This window comes from Canis aureus, chromosome 9 (genome assembly GCF_053574225.1).
Source record: "Canis aureus isolate CA01 chromosome 9, VMU_Caureus_v.1.0, whole genome shotgun sequence".
Taxonomy (NCBI): Eukaryota; Metazoa; Chordata; class Mammalia; order Carnivora; family Canidae; genus Canis; species Canis aureus.
The window spans coordinates 42,878,330-42,895,249 of record NC_135619.1 but is presented as its reverse complement, the minus strand read 5'-3'; the positions used below and the strand labels follow the sequence as shown (position 1 = coordinate 42,895,249).

General features: G+C 42.0%; 1 long non-coding RNA gene across 4 annotated transcripts in view; it reads left to right on the top strand.

The window, feature by feature from the left end:
- LOC144320742 (uncharacterized) overlaps nucleotides 1-15,815 on the top strand; it is a 147,675-nt gene extending 131,860 nt beyond the window's left edge. For all 4 annotated transcript variants that reach the window (XR_013386345.1, XR_013386344.1, XR_013386343.1 and 1 more), the window contains 2 exons: nucleotides 15,092-15,254; nucleotides 15,699-15,815. This is a non-coding gene — a long non-coding RNA (uncharacterized LOC144320742). The remainder of the gene's footprint in view (nucleotides 1-15,091; nucleotides 15,255-15,698) is intronic.
- Nucleotides 15,816-16,920: the final 1,105 nt, after the last annotated feature.

Sequence of the window (16,920 nt, the reverse complement as noted above, 5' to 3'; positions counted from 1 at the left end):
CTCAGCTGATTTCAATCTGTATCCTTTCCCTACAATAAGCTAATCATGAGTATAACAGCTTTCAGTGAGTTCAACGAGTCCTTCTAGCAAATCACTGAACCATGAGAGTGGCGTTGGAGCCTCTGAATTTGCAGTGGGCGTCTGAAGTACAGGTGGCCTTGTGACAACTGTTGCCTCTAAACTTAGCAGTTGCCCTAATTCATCTCACTGTTCATTCCTTCCTTTCACAAGGACCAGAGCTGTGGTCTGGTTCGATTCATCCTCCTCCTGGACTCCCACTCTTTTAGCCTGCATGGGCATTTCCCCACTGAATCTCTTTTAGGGCCAATCCCATCTTGGCATCTGCTTCTCAGTGGACTTGAATCAACATAGGTGATCTCTGAGCCATCAGCACTGGAAATGCAGAATCCTGGGCCCCACCTCAGACCAGCTAAGTCAAACTCTCAGAGGTGGGGTCTAGGGATCTACATTATGAATGAGCTGCCCACAGGATTCAGTTACACATGAAGCTTTGAGGGCCACTGGCCTGGAAGATGGGCAGTTTCTGAGCAGCTGCTGCAGTGGAGGCTCAGACACAAGGCAGCCACAAGTGGGAGGCGGGCTTCTGAAGCACCACCAGGCTGCTACCCTGTGTGGGGACACCAAGCCCTCAGCTGCAGGACGGATGCATGGTGGTCTGCGGTGGGGGTGAGTACAATAGCTGCAGGAGCTGGCCCCACACACAAGACCAGGTGCTTCCTGTTCCCTGCACCCTCACTGCCTGGTCTGAGACATCAGTCCATTATCCTCATACTCAGCCCAGCCTTTGAGAACCCAAGCTTAGGAACACCTCCCTGAAGCATCTACAGTTATCTCCTTTCTCCACTGGAATGCAGAGCCCCTTCTTTCCAGGGTCTCTTGCTTTCACAAAAGCTCCATCATTACAAAGCCTAACAAATACAGGTCACCTCCTCTTTGCATTTCTGGGAAGGTACTTCCACTTTTGACAACATTTCCATTTATTCATCCATTTGTCAACAAATACCATATTTGTTGAATATTCAATAAATACAAAAACTAAGAATGCTTAGTACACAGCACATATACACTGGAATCATCATACCTTACCCCCAAGATGGAATAAGCCTAGACACAACAGACTGAACAACCACAGATTTTTGAGACCACAAAGTTATTTGATCTCAGAACAAGAATAATAAGGTGGTTAGATTAGTCACTTACAGAAACCATCTTAGAGGGGCCCTAGGTGGCTCAGTGGTTGAGTATCTGCCTTTGGCTCAAGTCATGATCCTGGGCCCTGGGATGGAGTCCCATACTGGGCTCCCTGCAGGGAGCCTGCTTCTCCGTCTTCTTATGTCCCTGCCTCTCTCTGTGTGTCTCTAATGAATAAATAAAATAAAATCTTTTTAAAAATCATCCTAGAAATAAGCTACCATGAAATACAACATATGAATGCACTGCTAATGTGATGAACGTGCCTCCAGAACTTCCCCAGGAGCTTGATTGGTGTTAATGAGCACTCCTGACCTTAGTGACCACCTCTCCAGTCCCTTCCTCCAGACTGAACCTGGGTGGCCAAGGACTCTATCTCACACAAGTAGCTCCAAATATCTTTTGGAATAGGAATCTTAGGACGCCTGGGTGGCTCAGAGGTTGAGTATATGACTTCAGCTCAGGTCATGATCTCGGGTCCAGGATCATGATCGAGTCCCACATCAGGCTCCTTGCAGGGAGCCTGCTTCTCCCTCTGCCTATGTTTCTGCCTCTCTCTGTCTCTCATGAATAAATAAATAAAATCTTTTTAAAAAAACAGGAATCTCTTAGAATTTGATGAAGACTATAGACCCTTTCTTCTCTAACAGCCTTTTATACATGCAAAATTGTGTATATGTTCCAAAGAGCTCCATCCCCAGCTCACAGATTTAGCTATGGGAATGTTCATCACTAATAGAAAAACTATTTCTCTACTCACCACACTTCTGGCACCAAATGTGAGGGGAGGGGTTGCCACATGAACCAATTCTTTCAACTCTCCATGCACCAACTGAGTGTCCTACAATTCAATTCAATTCTGACACCAGCTATGAGAGTTGGTGCAGCTCACACAAGTTAAGGGCTCAGACCCACAAGACTGCCCCCACTTCAGACATCAACTGCAAATCCCAGGTTGTCACTTGTACTTCTGACCAACTGGCTATAAATGTGCGTTCCCACAGCCCGCTCCTCAGGCTTGATCATTTGCTTTTATAATGAGACTTTACGGCCCACAAAACTCAAAGAAACATCTACTTACATTTTTCAGTTCATTATAAATATATTATAAAGGATACAAATGAACAGCCAGATGAAGAGGTACATAGGGTGAGGTCCAGAAGAGTTCCAGGCACAGAAGCTTCTGTCCTATGGAGTTGGGTGTGGATGTGCTCACCAATCCAGAAGCTCTCTGAACCCTATATTTTAGGGACTGAGGCTTCATCGTGTAGGCACAATTATTAACTCTTATGAACTTAATACCCAGCCCTTCCCCTTCCTGGAGGATGAGAAGCAGAGCCGAAAGTTACAGGCTTATAATCATGGTTTGGTCTTTCTGGTGATCAGTTCCCCTTCCGAAGCTATCCAGGAGCCCATGAAAAATTGCCTCATTAGAACAAAAGACACTCCCATCAGGAAATTTCAAGAGATTTAGGAGTTGTGTGTCTAGAAGTGGAGGCAGAAACCAAGTATATATTTTATCATGTCACAGTAATAAAAAAATTAGAAATGATCTGATAATGGAATTAAAGTGCATATAATAATGCATTATGCGGCTATTAAGATATTTTTAAAATATCCTTGCTGACATAAGAGCCAAAACATACTGCCTATCCTGTGACAGACATGATTTTAAGCTCTTTAAATGTTTTAACTCGTGTATTTATCACCAACCCATACCCTATCAGGTATGCTTTAATTTTACTCATATTTTATAGATAGAGATACTGAGGTAGAGAGGTTAACTTGCCCAAGATTGTATAGTTACTAAGCAGAGGAACAGGATTTGAATCCAGGAGATTTGAACTAATAAACAAAAAAAGGTAGGATATAAAGCCATCCATACAATATGATCCCATTTTAGATTTTTAAAAAAAAACTGACAGGAGATCCCTGTGGTGGCTTTATTTTATTTTTAAGATTTTTTTTTAGGGACGCCTGGCTGGCTCAGCAGTTGAGCACTTGCCTTCAGCCCAGGGTGTGATCCTGGAGCCCTGAGATTGAGTCCCGCATCAGGCTCCCTGCATGGAGCCTGCTCCTCCCTCTGATTGTGTCTCTGCCTCCCTCTCTCTCTGTGTCTCTTGTGAATAAATAAATAAATAGTTTTTTTAAATAAGTAAATAAATTTAAATAATAAATTATTTATTTATTTACGAGATTATTTATTTATTTATTCACAAGAGACAGAGAGAAAGGCAGAGACATAGGCAGAGAGGAAAGCAGATCCCTGCAGGGAGCCGCCCAATCCAGGACTGGATCCCAAGACTCCAAGATCACACCTTGAGCAGAAGGCAGCCACCCAACCGCTGAGCCACCCAGCGCCTCCCTTGTGGTGGCTTTAATATATGCCCACAAGTTCTTTGATTTTTTTCCTCCTTTCAAGAGTTAGAAGTCCTCTCCCCGTAAGTGTGGACTTGACTTAGTATCTTTTTTCTAATGAATAGAATATGGCAGGAAGACTTCCAAGAGTAGATCATAAAAGGCACTGCACTTCCTCCTCAGTTTCTCCCAGATCACATGCGCTGGGACAAGCGAGCCTCCGTGCTGTGGACATTCTCAAGCAGTCCCATGGAGAGTCCCTGTAGACACTCTCATGAGTAAACCGTCTTACAGTCAGATTTTCCAGCCCCACCCAAACCTTCATTCAGGTGACTCCAGCCTTACCACAGACCCTAAGCCAGAACCCCCTCCAGCTAAGCTGCTCTTGAGTTTCTGACCCATAGAGACTGCAAAATAATAAATGTCTTTTGTTTTGAGCTGCAAATTTTGGAGCAATCTACTATGCAGTAGGAGACTAATATATCCCCAAAATCTTTATCACAGTGAGATTATAGGTAATTTCCATTTTTTATTTTTTGTCTTACCCATATTTTCAAATTTTTCTTCAATAAATCTCTATTATCTGCATATCTCAACAAGCAGTAGAAAGACTAGAAAGAATAAACAAAGGGACAACCACCATCCTAGGTTATGGACACCCCATCAATGACAACTATGTGTGACACATTGACTGGAAACATTCGTGTCAGCCTTTGCAATGTATGTTTTACTAACAAAACTGGGCACGAGCTTCCAAAAGGAGGCACTGCTGCTCTGAAGGCGAAATGGCTGAACCAGGCAGGTCAACCGGGATTCCTTGGTTCCTGATGATGTAGCCCAGGGTGAGGTGGAAGGATCTGGGCTCACGAGAACTAAGATCTTATCTCAGTTTGTATGTGTGGTTTGTTCTGTTCTGTTTTGTTTTTTTAAGATTTATTTATTTAAGACAGAGAGCACAGGGTGATGGAGTGGGAATGGCAGAGGGAGAAAGGGAATCTCAAGCAGTCTCCATGTTGAGCACAGAGCCTGACACTGGGATCAATCCCATGACCCTGAGATCATGACCTAAACTGAAATTACCAATCAGTTGCTTAACTGACAGAGCCACCCAGGTGTCCCTCCTATTTTAGTTTTATATGCAGCCCAGGCAAGTCACAAGCTCAACGGGCCTCAGGCTTCTCATCTGTCAAATGGGCATTACTTCTGTAGAATTCATGAAATTGGATATTGCCAAATAGGTTACTTAGTCCATTCAGGCTGCTGCAGGAAAACACCACAGATTGGGTGGCTTATTCCTAAAATTCCTAATACATTCCTAAAATGTATTTCTCACAGTTCTGGAGGCTAGAAGTCCCAAGATCAGGGTGCATGGTGACATTCTAGCAAGGGACTGCTTCCTGGTTCATAGTCAGTGCCTTCTCATAGCATCCTCGCAGAAGAGGCCAGGGATCTCTCTGGAGCCTCTTTCACAAATCCCATTCATGAAGTCTCCACTCTCCAGACCTAAGTACCTCCTCACAGCCCCACCTCCTAATACCATCACACTGGGCAGAGGATTTCAGTATATGAATGGAGAGTGGGCACAAATGTCCATAGCATTTACATAGAACAAATAACATGATTATACATAATGTAGGGCAGTGATATGCGGTATAAAATAGAAACATTACTTCTCTACGAGAATAATCCCTACAACCTATGGTCTTGTGAATGTAATCTTATGGACTAACAATTCTTATTTTTAGACAGTTTTTTTTTAATGCTGAAGTATTTTAAAATAAATTATAGACATTATGAAATGTCACCCCTAAAGATCCTGTCCAAAAAAAATGAGAACATTTTCCTGCATAATGACATGGCATTTGGCCAATGATACTGCAAGAAGATTCCACCAATCAGAATTCTAAAATGATAGCATTCTCCTCACCCATCCCAGGTTTACCAGCCTTCACTGTCAGGATCTTGTTTAAATGGCAGTAGCAATTGATTGGCCATTTGTAAATCAACTGAAGTGGGCCTATGGAAATGGAGAAATACTCAAACCTAGGCGTTTACAATAAAATAGGTTTCACCCATCTACAAGGGAGAGAGAATACAGCGCAGAGACATTACACAAGAAACAGGAGTGAGCCAGAAAGAGCCTTCCAATATGTGCCAAGTTGGCGGACCCACGGGGCCCCTGGCTCCCTTTCCCAAATCCATGCTGGAAAAGCTACAGAGGGAAATAGAGCTTCCAGGAACCAACATCAAGAGGATAACAATAACAACAAGGCCTGAGAAGCCCCTGGGGAGGTGGCTGGGACCAGGGCCCTGCCTTGGGCACTCTTCTGTACACAATACAGGGCAGGAGAGCCAGTGTTTCTGGGGACTATGTGCTCCCTAACTGGGGCCCGGTCACACTTTCAGAAGCCAAACAGCAGACCACACAAGCCCCTGTGTTATTTGAAATAGAAGGATTAGAATAAGAACAAACAGACCGAGAGTCTAAAACAAGCCTGAAGTAGAATTAGAGAGACAAAATAGAAGCAGTGTGAAACAGGCAATATAAAAAACACGTAGAATTATCAGGTATGAACATTCTAACAGTGAATAATAGGCACAGGTCCAGGCTGGGACTGAAAATGAGATCCAAGGACAAAGCAAAAAAGAAAACAAAGTAGAGCTGCACAGGCAGATACTGAAGGTGCACTCATCACCACCCCCAGCTGCACCCCCCTCGCTCCCCACCCCCCACCCCTCAGCTGTGGTTCGCCTGGAGAGCTTTCTTATAAAAGACCTTGGGGAAGAAGGCATCATGTTTCCAGGCACTGGCGCCAGGATACTTGCTGTCCCTGGGCCTACAGTTTAGAGGTCCTTCTTCCTTCCCACCTGACCCTTTGGCCCAATGATTTCAAGTTGAATTTCTCCCTTGGATGCCCTACAGGCAGCACTGATTACACCAGGTCTCCATGCAGAAGAAGAATGTGAGGTCCCTTGTTTAAAAAAAAATCATGAGGGTGCCTGGTTGGTTCAGTCGGTTAAGAGTCTGCCTTAAGCTCAGGTCATGATCTCAGGGTCCTGGGATGGAGCCCCACATTGGGCTCCCTGCTCAGCAGGGAGTCTGCTTCTCCCCCTCCGTCTGCCTGCCACTCCCCCTGCTCGTGCTCTCTCTCTCTCTCTGTCAAATAAATGAATGAAATCTTTAAAAAAAATTTTTTTTAAGTATAAAAAATTATGAAGAGTTTCAAGATGGTGACAGCACATTATGCCAAGCATGGGTCCCTCCTGAGGGTGGGACCCTGTGGAGCTGCATTGATTTAAAGTCCAGGAAGCCTACGCAGTCCATAGGGCCTGGGGGCTCCCTGGCCTTCTCCAAACCGCACCTTTGCAGCTGGGGTGCATAAACTGGCTTTGGGTTCCCAAAGATACTGCTGCTCTAAGTTTGTTTATCAGATGAGAAGATGCTGGTGAGACAAGGGCTTGAGGTTGGGTTTGAGTCTGCATGGAGGAATGGCCGGGGAATGGATTGTGACAGCTTCCAGTGGGTGGCCAAGGAGATGAAGGGAGCTCCTTAACAAATCCAAAGCCAGTTGAGAGAGACTCATACCTTCCCTAGAGCCATCCATCCACAAAACTGCATTATCAGAAAAGCCACCAGGCCTAGAGGGCCCCAGTGGAAAATTTTTAGTCAAGCTAGGGAATTTTGTTTCTTTGTTGATTAAAAAAAAAAAAAAAAAAAAAAAGTGGAAGGTGATGAGGAAGTTCAGAGAGTCATTCAACCCCTTGGTGAAAACCTAAGGGTTCTGGAACTCTGCATCTTCTTAGAGTGCCTTCTGATTGGGCATTGGGAAGGCTTGGGGGAGGGGTGCATAAAATATACATAACATAAAATTTTAGCCATTTTAATCATTTTTAAGTGTACAATTCAGTGACATTTAAGTACATTCACACTGCTGTGCAACCATCACCAATTTCCAGAACTTTTTCATCCACCCAAATTGGAATTCTGTCCCCATTAAACACTAACTCCCCATTGCCTCCTTCTGCAGCCCTTGGCAACCTCTTCTCCACTTACTGTCTCTATGAATTTGTCTGTTCTAGGTGTCTCAGGTAAGCAGAATCACACAATATTTGTCCTTTTGTATCTGGCTTATTTCATTTAGCATGATGCTTTCACTTAGAATCCGTGTTGTAGCATGTGTCAGAATTTCATTCCTTGGGGCACCTGGGTGGCTCAGTTGGTTAAGTGTCTGCCTTCAGTTCAGGTCATGATCCCAGGGTCCTGGTATTGAGCCCCATGTCGGGCCCCCTACTTAGTGAGGAGCCTGCCTCTCCCTCTTCCCACCCAGCTCCTGGCTTGTGCTCTCTGTCATGTGCTATCTGTCAAATAAATAAATAAAATCTTTTTTTAAATTTTAAATAAATAATTTTTAAAGAATTGAATTCCTTTTTTATGGATAAATGATATTTCCTTGCATGGATATATCACATTTTGTTTATCCATTCTTCTGTTGATGGACACTTGAGTTGTCTCTACCTTTTGGCTATTGTGGATAATGCTGATGTGAACATTAGTATATAAGTATGTGTTTGAGTCTCTGCTTTCATTTCTTTGGGGCCTATATAGGAGTGGAATTGCTGGATCATATGGCAATTCTGTGTTTAACTTTTTGAGGAACTATCATACTATTTTCCCCATCCATAAGTTTGCATTCCCACCAGCGAGACATGAGGGTTCTAATTTCTCTATGTCCTCACCAACATTTGTTATCTGACAATTTTTTCAAATAATAGACATCTTAATGAGTGTCAAGTGGTATCACAAGTGCTTTTATTTTGCATTCCTCTAATTACCAATATTGAGCATTTCTTTCATGTGCTTATTAGCCATTTCTATGTCTTCTTTGGAAAAATGTCTATTCAAGTCCTGTGCTCATTTTTTGTAATTGCTGAGTTGCAGGAGTTCTCTATATAGTCTGAATATTAATCCCTTATGAGATATATGATTTGCAAATATCTTCTCCCAATTTGTGGAGTGTCTTTCCACTATCTTGACAGTGTCCTTTGATACACATGGTGGAGAGGCTTTTGAGGAAATAATGTTAACACAGCAGTCTACTGCTATCTGGAACGGGTACAAGATATTATCCGTTGGTCTCTCCATGGAGATCCATTCTACCTCCTTTTCCAGTCACCAGGTGCCTGGCTTCTCTGTATGCAACATTGGGCTCCCTTGCTCAATAAACCCAATGGCTTTGCAGTTGGGTTAAGTCAACAGGTAACACCATCAGGAGACCTGCAGGGTGACAGTTCAGCTGTACTTCTACCACAGATCACAGCTGCTATATCAGGTGGCCCTACTATTTCCAGGTTCTGGTCACTGCTTCACCCTTTTGCACCAGAAGGCCTTCCACTCTTAGGGGCAGTAGTGCCCCCCTACTCTTGCCAACCCTAAGAAACTGCACCATGCATGTTGGTTTCCCTGAACCCTATGTAGGGGAAGACATTTCCTTCAACCCTCTTAGAGTCCCTGGCTGGGTCGGAAAATTAAACCAACAAAAACAGATTAATAGGAAAAAGTGTACAGATTTTATTAAATTTTTACATGTATGTGGAAGCCTTCATAAGAGGTGAAAGCCTGGAGAAGTGAACAGAGCAGGGAGTTTTATACTTTTTAGACAAAGAAGCAGGAAATTTGTCAGGATTTGACAAGACAAAGGAGTTTGGGTTAGGGATAGTAAACGATGAAGAAATCACTGGAAAGGTAAGGGTTAATTTCATAAGGTTTGTTTCTACAGATTTCTCAGCCCCAAATCCCCTGGCCTCTAGTGATAAGAATGTCTTCCTTCTTTCTGGTACAGGGATGGTACCTTCTTCCTGGTACAGGGATGGTACCTTTCATATATATGCGGGTTTTATGACCAGCACCAGAGGAGAAGAAGAGCAAGGGACCAGGGGAGGTCAGAGCAACCTTCCTGGTTCTGCTGTTTCCTCAAACTCCTTCCACTTTCAGATATTCAACATGCCAAGATGACATATTTTGAGGTAGCATGTTCTGAACCCCATCATCTGCCCACACCTTTGTAAGCAGCCCTTTTGCTAAATTTTCCTCAAACTAGTCCATCTGAGCATCTCCTGCTTGACACTGACTATAAGAACATAAACCCTTTGGAAGCAGGAAGACCAGAATTCAAATCTTGGCTTTTCTGTTCAATCACTTGGACAGGTTCATCTCTCTGAGCCTCCCTTCTGCCACTGTCAAGTGCAAATAATGACATAAATAGGGGTCTGGGGAAGGTAGAATGGAAGAGAAAACGTGAATACCCAGCAATTTTATGTGCTCAGCAAGTACTAATCCCCTTTCTTCTGTTGGACAAAGCCAGTCTTTGGTCCCTCTCACAGCTTCCTTTGGCTTCCCAGATTCTGGAGCCCCTGACCTGGTAATCCATCCCTGGTCTGGTCAGTCCTCACTATCTAGATCTCTTCCTTGCCACCTAAGTAGCCCCAGAGACATCCTCATGGACCCCATTTAAAGCCAGTGCATCTGATTGTCCCATTCCTTGAGAGGTCTTTCTGCTTAAAGTAGTTGAAAACATATTAACCAACAAACTCATTTCAAAACTTTATTTATGCAAACATTACGGTCCCAGGTAAGGAACTGACCTGACTCAATTAAAATTTACAGATCCTCGAAGTTTGAGGCTGAGGACAAATGCTAAGGACACTTGACTAGCAATTTTCCCAAGGGCTGGCCTTTTATAGTTTCCAAAATCTTACCAGACAGGTATTGGAGTGGCAGGAGGGAGCATAGCAAAGAACCAAGGCTGAGAGTGTGGCTTCTGGAGTGGATCTGCCTGGGCTTAAATGCCAGCCCACAGTCCTCCCTGTCTGCTCACTAGCTGCATGATTTAGGCAAAGAACTAATCCTCTCTGATTCTTAGCTCCCTCACTTACCGAATCAGAGTATTCATGCCAACTTCATAGTACTGGGGTAGTGATTACATAAAATAATCCAAAGTACTCAGTATAATGCTGGATACATGATTCACACTCAATAAAAGTTAGCTATTTTTTCATTTCTATTCTACACTAGTATATATAGGAAGATCCATCAGTACACAGTTGGAGACAGGGGCTACAGGCAGATGATTTATCATATTTTATGACCTTATCTCATTAAATAAGGTCCTCTTGGGGGTGCCTGGATGGCTCTTTTGGTTAAGCATCCAACTCTTGATTTCAGGTCAGGTCATGATTTCAGGGATGTGGGATTGAGTCCTGCCTTGGGTTCCAAACTCAGCAGAGAGACTCCTTGAGATTCTCTCTCTCCCTCTCCCTTTGTACCTCCCTCCACTTGCTCATGCTCTCTCAAATAAATAAATAAATAAATATTTTTTAAAAAATTAAAAAATAGGGGCACCTGGGTAGCTCAGTAGGTTAAGCATCTGCCTTCAGCTCAGGTCATGATTTTAGGTTCCTGGAATTGAGCTCCATTTTAGGCTCCCTGCTCACAGGGGAGTCTGCTTCTCCCTTTCCTTTTGCTCTTGCTCCTGCTCATGCTTTCTCTCTCTCAAATTAATAAAATCTTCAAAAAAATAAGAGGCTTTTTTTGTTATAAAAGTAATGACTCTTTATTGTGTAGAGTTTGGGAACTATAAAAAAAATAAAGAAGAAAATAAAGGTCACCTTGTAATCTTACACACAAGTACAACCACTAATTCTTTTTGGTGCCTTTCTTTTTCTGAAGATTTTATTTATTTATTTGACACAGAGAGAGAGAGCACAAGCAAAGGGAAAAGGGAGAGGGAGAACCAGGCTCCCCGCCAAGCAGGGAGACCAACATGGGACTTGACCCCAGGATCCTGTGATCATGACCTGGCCAAAGGCAGATACTTAACTGACTGAGCCACCCAAGCACCACTTTTTAGTGCCTTTCCTTCCAGATTGATATACATTCGGTTTTTTTCATATGTATTTGTATTTATCGTAAGTTTTTATATACCAAGAATTTTAATACTGATTTATCACTGCCATGACCTTTTCCTTGTTTCATTGGACTTCTAAAACATGATTTTTAATTTAAATCTATCTATTGGTTCAGTTGTATGTACATCTTTAAAAGCATATGCTGTATAAAATAACATTCTGAGGGAGAAATACTTTTTCCCACTCTCATCTTGCATGACACAATTTATTCAAATTCTTCCCATGTCTCTTTCACATTAATGTCTTTTCTCCCTAGAGCCATCTCTCAGTTTTCTAGGATTTGTTGCCTTCTCTTTTGTGTAAGGTTTGCGTTTCAGCACTTTTCACATCTATTTGCTGTCACTGGAAATTTTATCCTAAACCACAAGTGAACAGTTAGTTCTGCCTAAAACAGTTCAGATTTTCTTTCTCAATATAGGATTAGATAGTAGAAAGTAGATTTTTCATGTGCTATGTGATCTCTACAATATAACCATTTAGTTCATTTCCTTTATTTTTTTTAAGATCTTATATTTAAGTAATCTCTACACCCAACATGAGGCTTGAACTCAACCCTGAGATCAAGAGTTGCATGCTCTAGGGACTAAGCCAGCCAGGTACCCCTAGTCGGTTTCCTTTAAATATTGTATTTCTAACGAGTTTTATGTGGACGTAGTACAATAATCCAAAGGAAAGGTGATTTTTCACTGATGCATAATTCTTCTTCTTAAGATAGAATATGAGTACTTAATCTGTCCCTATTAAAGGATATTTAGACTGTTTTTCATCTTTCATGCATTTTATTTTTTGAAATAGCTTGAAGAACTAGGAACATGGAAAAAGTCAAGATCCACTTCAAGAGATAACCTCTACTTTTCACTGTTCTTAGTAGCATCTCTCTGACCTCCCTGAACAGTAGCCAAATTCCACCTCTCTTTAGGACCAGTAATATTCTTTGACACTAGGTGGTGGTCAGGGGGCTGAAGCTCCAGGCCCAGGCATTGCTTGCAGTCAGGGAAGGAGTCACAGGGCAATAAATCTTCAACCAGCTCCTGCTTGCTCCTTTTTAAGCTCTGGATGCCCTACGAGCTGCTAGAAGCAAGGACACAGTCCAAAGGGTACACTTCAGTCCAGCAGATAATTTGGCCATCAGGCCACATGTGCAAGCCTACATACCCGAGTTTCTGCAGGCCAGTGTCCCACCCCTTTGCCAGTTCCTTGTATTATATAAATCAAAGCATCAGACCTCCAGGGAGTCACCAGCTGAAAATAAGTCAGGACTGAGAAAGGAAAGAGAATTAGAACAGGGATAGCCAAACAGATTTCTGGCCCAACAATGGGATATCCAGGATTGGAATTATCCCAATAGACAAATACACCCTTGACAAGGTCAAGTATGAGGGACATTGACACTTGATACTTTGGGGTCTGGAGGTGTACAGAAAGAAACAGACCATCTCTCTCCTGAAAATTCTGCCCAGGTGCCTAATATCTCAAGAAGCTGCCCAGTTGGTTTTGCAGGAGTCATCCAAACCTAGCACAGGATGTTTTTCCTGGTGATTGATAATTCAGAATGTTCAGAATGAAGTTAGAGGCAGGAAGCTACTGAACTGAGTTCCACCCACTGATGTGTGTAAATGTTAATGTCGGCTCTCAGATGGAGGTGGGGTGGGCAGCAGGGAGTTCTGATTAGTAGCATCTCCCAGTTTCCATGGTGTAAATATTCCCACTACAGCCATCAAGCCATTAACATGATATCATTGAATGCAGTCATAGAGATGTGAATTATAGAGTATTTCTACCATATAGACACAATAGATAGAAATAACTTCAAGAGCATAGATAGTAGCATAAAGTTGTAATGTAACAAAGATGTGATGTTTTAAATATTTATTTTATGTTGTTTTCAATATAATGTACTTAATTGCAAGCTTATGTGATTTAATTTTTAATAATGGATGTCTAACTGATGGCATGAAAAATTCCTGAAAATCAACCAGCTTTCCATAAGGTGTTATAAGCCAGCACACCATTAGGACTTTCACCCTCCCTGTCACTGACATGTATGTGGGTCCCCAATCTAACGTAGAGCTAGCAGAGCAACACTGGGCAGAGTAAAAAAGTCATGTTGAATGTGAATGGCATTTGAACTGTTCCTTCATTTCTGCATTGCTCCAATGACCCAGTGTATATTAGTCAGGGTTCTCCAGAGAGATAGAATCAATAGGAGATGAGATAGATGGGTAGGAAAGTAGAGAGAGAGAGAAGATAGATAGATAGATAGATAGATAGATAGATAGATGATAGATAGATAGATAGATAGATAGATAGATAGATAGATAGAAGATTTATTTTAGGAATTGACTCACATGACTATTGGAGGCAGAGTCTCACAAACAGTTGTCTGCAAGCTAGAGAATCAGGAAAGGCAGAGGTATAATTCAGTCAGAGTCTGAAGGCCTGAGAACAGAATCTCTGATGTCTCAGGGCAGGAGAAGGGGAACATCCCAACTCTGGAAGAGAGAATTCCTCCTTCCTTCACCTTTAGTTCCATTCAGACATCTGATGGATTAGATTATGCCCTCCCACATTGGTGAGGACTCATCTCTTCACTCAGTCCTCTGATTCAAATAGTAATCTCCCCCAGAAACAGCCTCCCAGACATCTAGAAATCCTCTTTTACCAGCCCTCTGGGCTTCCCTTTCGCCAGTCAAGTTGACATATAAAATTAACCATCACACAACCTTAAACCTTTCTTTAAAATTTGTTTTAATGATAAAATCGAGCAGATGTGCAAATCACCAAGGCACAGACAATAATGTAATAATCACTTATAAACTATCCAGTTTAAAAAGTAAAACACTAGGGGGCCTCTGGATGGCACAGTCCATTAAGCATCTGACTCTTAATTTCAGCTCAGGTCATAATCTTGGGGTCGTGAAATTGAGTCCTGCGTGGGGCTCTGGGATCAGCATGGAGTCTACTAAAGTTTCTCTCTCCATCTCCCTCTGTCCCACCCTGCATTCTCTCTCTCTCTCTCTCTCTCTCTCTCTCTCAAATAAACAAATAAATCCTTTAAAAAATAATAAAACAATAAAAAATAAAATAAACGGTAAAACATTACAAACTCATTTGAAGCCTCCTGTGTATCTCCCTCATCACATCCCCATCCCTCCTCCTCAGAGATGATCACTGTCCTGAATTTGATGTTTACCATTGATGTCCTTACCTTCATAATCTTAGTACATATATAGGTATGCATGTGTTTGTGTATATGTGTGCAACATATGTATACGTGTATGTATTGTTTCCAGCCTCTTTTTGCAAATAGGAAAATGCAACAAAGCTCAGAGTCCAACTTGCTTAAATAAAATACCTTTTTCATTAAATTTTTTTTTAAGTTTCTGATTCTGAAGAAAGAAGCTCACCCAAAAGAGGCTTAGAGGTGAAACTGGCCTCTTTATTTCTAGCCTAAGGATAGTTTAGAAGGGTGGGTGAATGGTCATTTCAAGACTGAAATAAATCCTAATGAGCAAAAGGCTTTTTTTCTTTTCTTTTTTTTTTTTTTTACTTCCAGATAATGACCTGTCTTCTGTTTCACTGTGAATGCCATAGGTGTCTGACCATGGTTGTCACTAATGTTTCCATCATCTGGCTTTTCATAGTCATTCTGTATAAATGCTACTATGAAGACATCCTATTCACTGAATCCTTTACTAACCATAATTTTCATCCAAGAGGTAAGAGTTAACATAGTATTTCTATTTTATCCCTTTTTTAAAATGACAAATATTGACAAACATCAAGGCAGGAAGATGTTATTTACGCAGACTGTTGTAAGCTAAAAATCACAAGATGGAGATTTGTGATTCTTTATCGAACTTGATTATAAAAGTTTTTATTGAGTACTGTCAGACTCGTAAGCTGGGGAGAGACTTCAGATTTATAACTTGGTCCTAAATGGGCAACAGCAGATATAAAATCTTGGAATTTAATATCAGCTTTGAAAATGTTAAATTGAGAGTTCGAGCCGTTTTTACTTTATGAACTGGCACATTGTAGAATGCACGGACTGTATTGATTTCTGACAGAAGAGGCTGTCTCTAAAATGGATCTGAGCATTTTCATATTCCATTTCACCCTAAAGACACATTTTAAGCTATGTCCTCTTCATTTCCATTTAGTGTGTGTGACTTAATTGAAGAAGAAAGAAAACAGCTTTACAGAGAAGGACCTCTTCCGAGAGCCTGTTGGGGTCACCACAGAGGTGGAGAATAAAATTAAGGAAATCTGCTAAATGACTTGAAGTTCATGCCATGGATTTTTTTCTCCCAAGAGTTTCAGCTCAAAGCAGATTCAAAACAATTTCCCTGGGCTATTTTTGCAACAGAGTGACAAGAAGAAAGGTGTCTTTTGTGTCACTCCTTAGTCTTTTGGCCAACTATCTCCATCTGTAGAGGCCTCCTCACAACCTCTGCCCTCCTTTCTCTCTTTCTGGGAATGCAATGCTCTTGACTCAAAGGTTTTGGAGTTTCAGGGGCCCAAGCACCCTTGTCTGGTGACAGGTTTGGGAACATGCTTATCAGGGCAGAAACCATGTTAGCATCAGTTGTACATGCCATGGGCAGTTAACCAGGTTAGCTTTTATGTCCGGGATTCCAGCCCACTGGTGTCCGTACAGAAACCCAAGATTGGTTGTCAAAAAAGCTATCCTAGGGGTGCCTGGGTGGCTCAGTTAGCTAAGCATCAGACTCTTGGTTTCAGCTCAGGTCATCATCTCATGGGTTGTGGGATCAAGCCTCTCGTTGGGCACCTGCTGAGTGGGGAGTCTGCTTGAAGATACTTTCGCTGTCCCTCTCCTTTCTCGAGCATTTCCTCTCTCTCTCTCAAATAAATAAGTCTTTTTAAAAATATTTATTTATTTATTTATTTATTTATTTATTTATTTATTTATTATTCATGATAGACACACACAGAGAGAGAGAGAGGCAGACACACAGGAGGAGGGAGAAGCAGGCTCCATGCCAGGAGCCCAACGTGGAACTCAATCCCGGGACTCCAGGATCGCACCCTGGGCCAAAGGCAGGTGCCAAACTGCTGAGCTACCCAGGGATCCCCCTCAAATAAATAAGTCTTTAAAAAAAAAAAAGCTATCCTAAGCAGGTCTTAGGATAGCCTGTGATTAAAGGGTGTTGGAAAGGAGCCTTTACCCCAAAGATATCCTTTGTGTTGGTTTTCTATGATTGTTGTTACAAATTGCCACAAATTAAGTGGCTTAAAACTACACAAACTTATTCTCTTACAGTTCTGGAAGTCAAAAATCCAAAATGGTTCTTGAGAGGCTAAAATCAAAGGCCATGTGCCTTCTGGAGGCTGTAGGCAAGAATCATCACCTTTTCTAGCTTC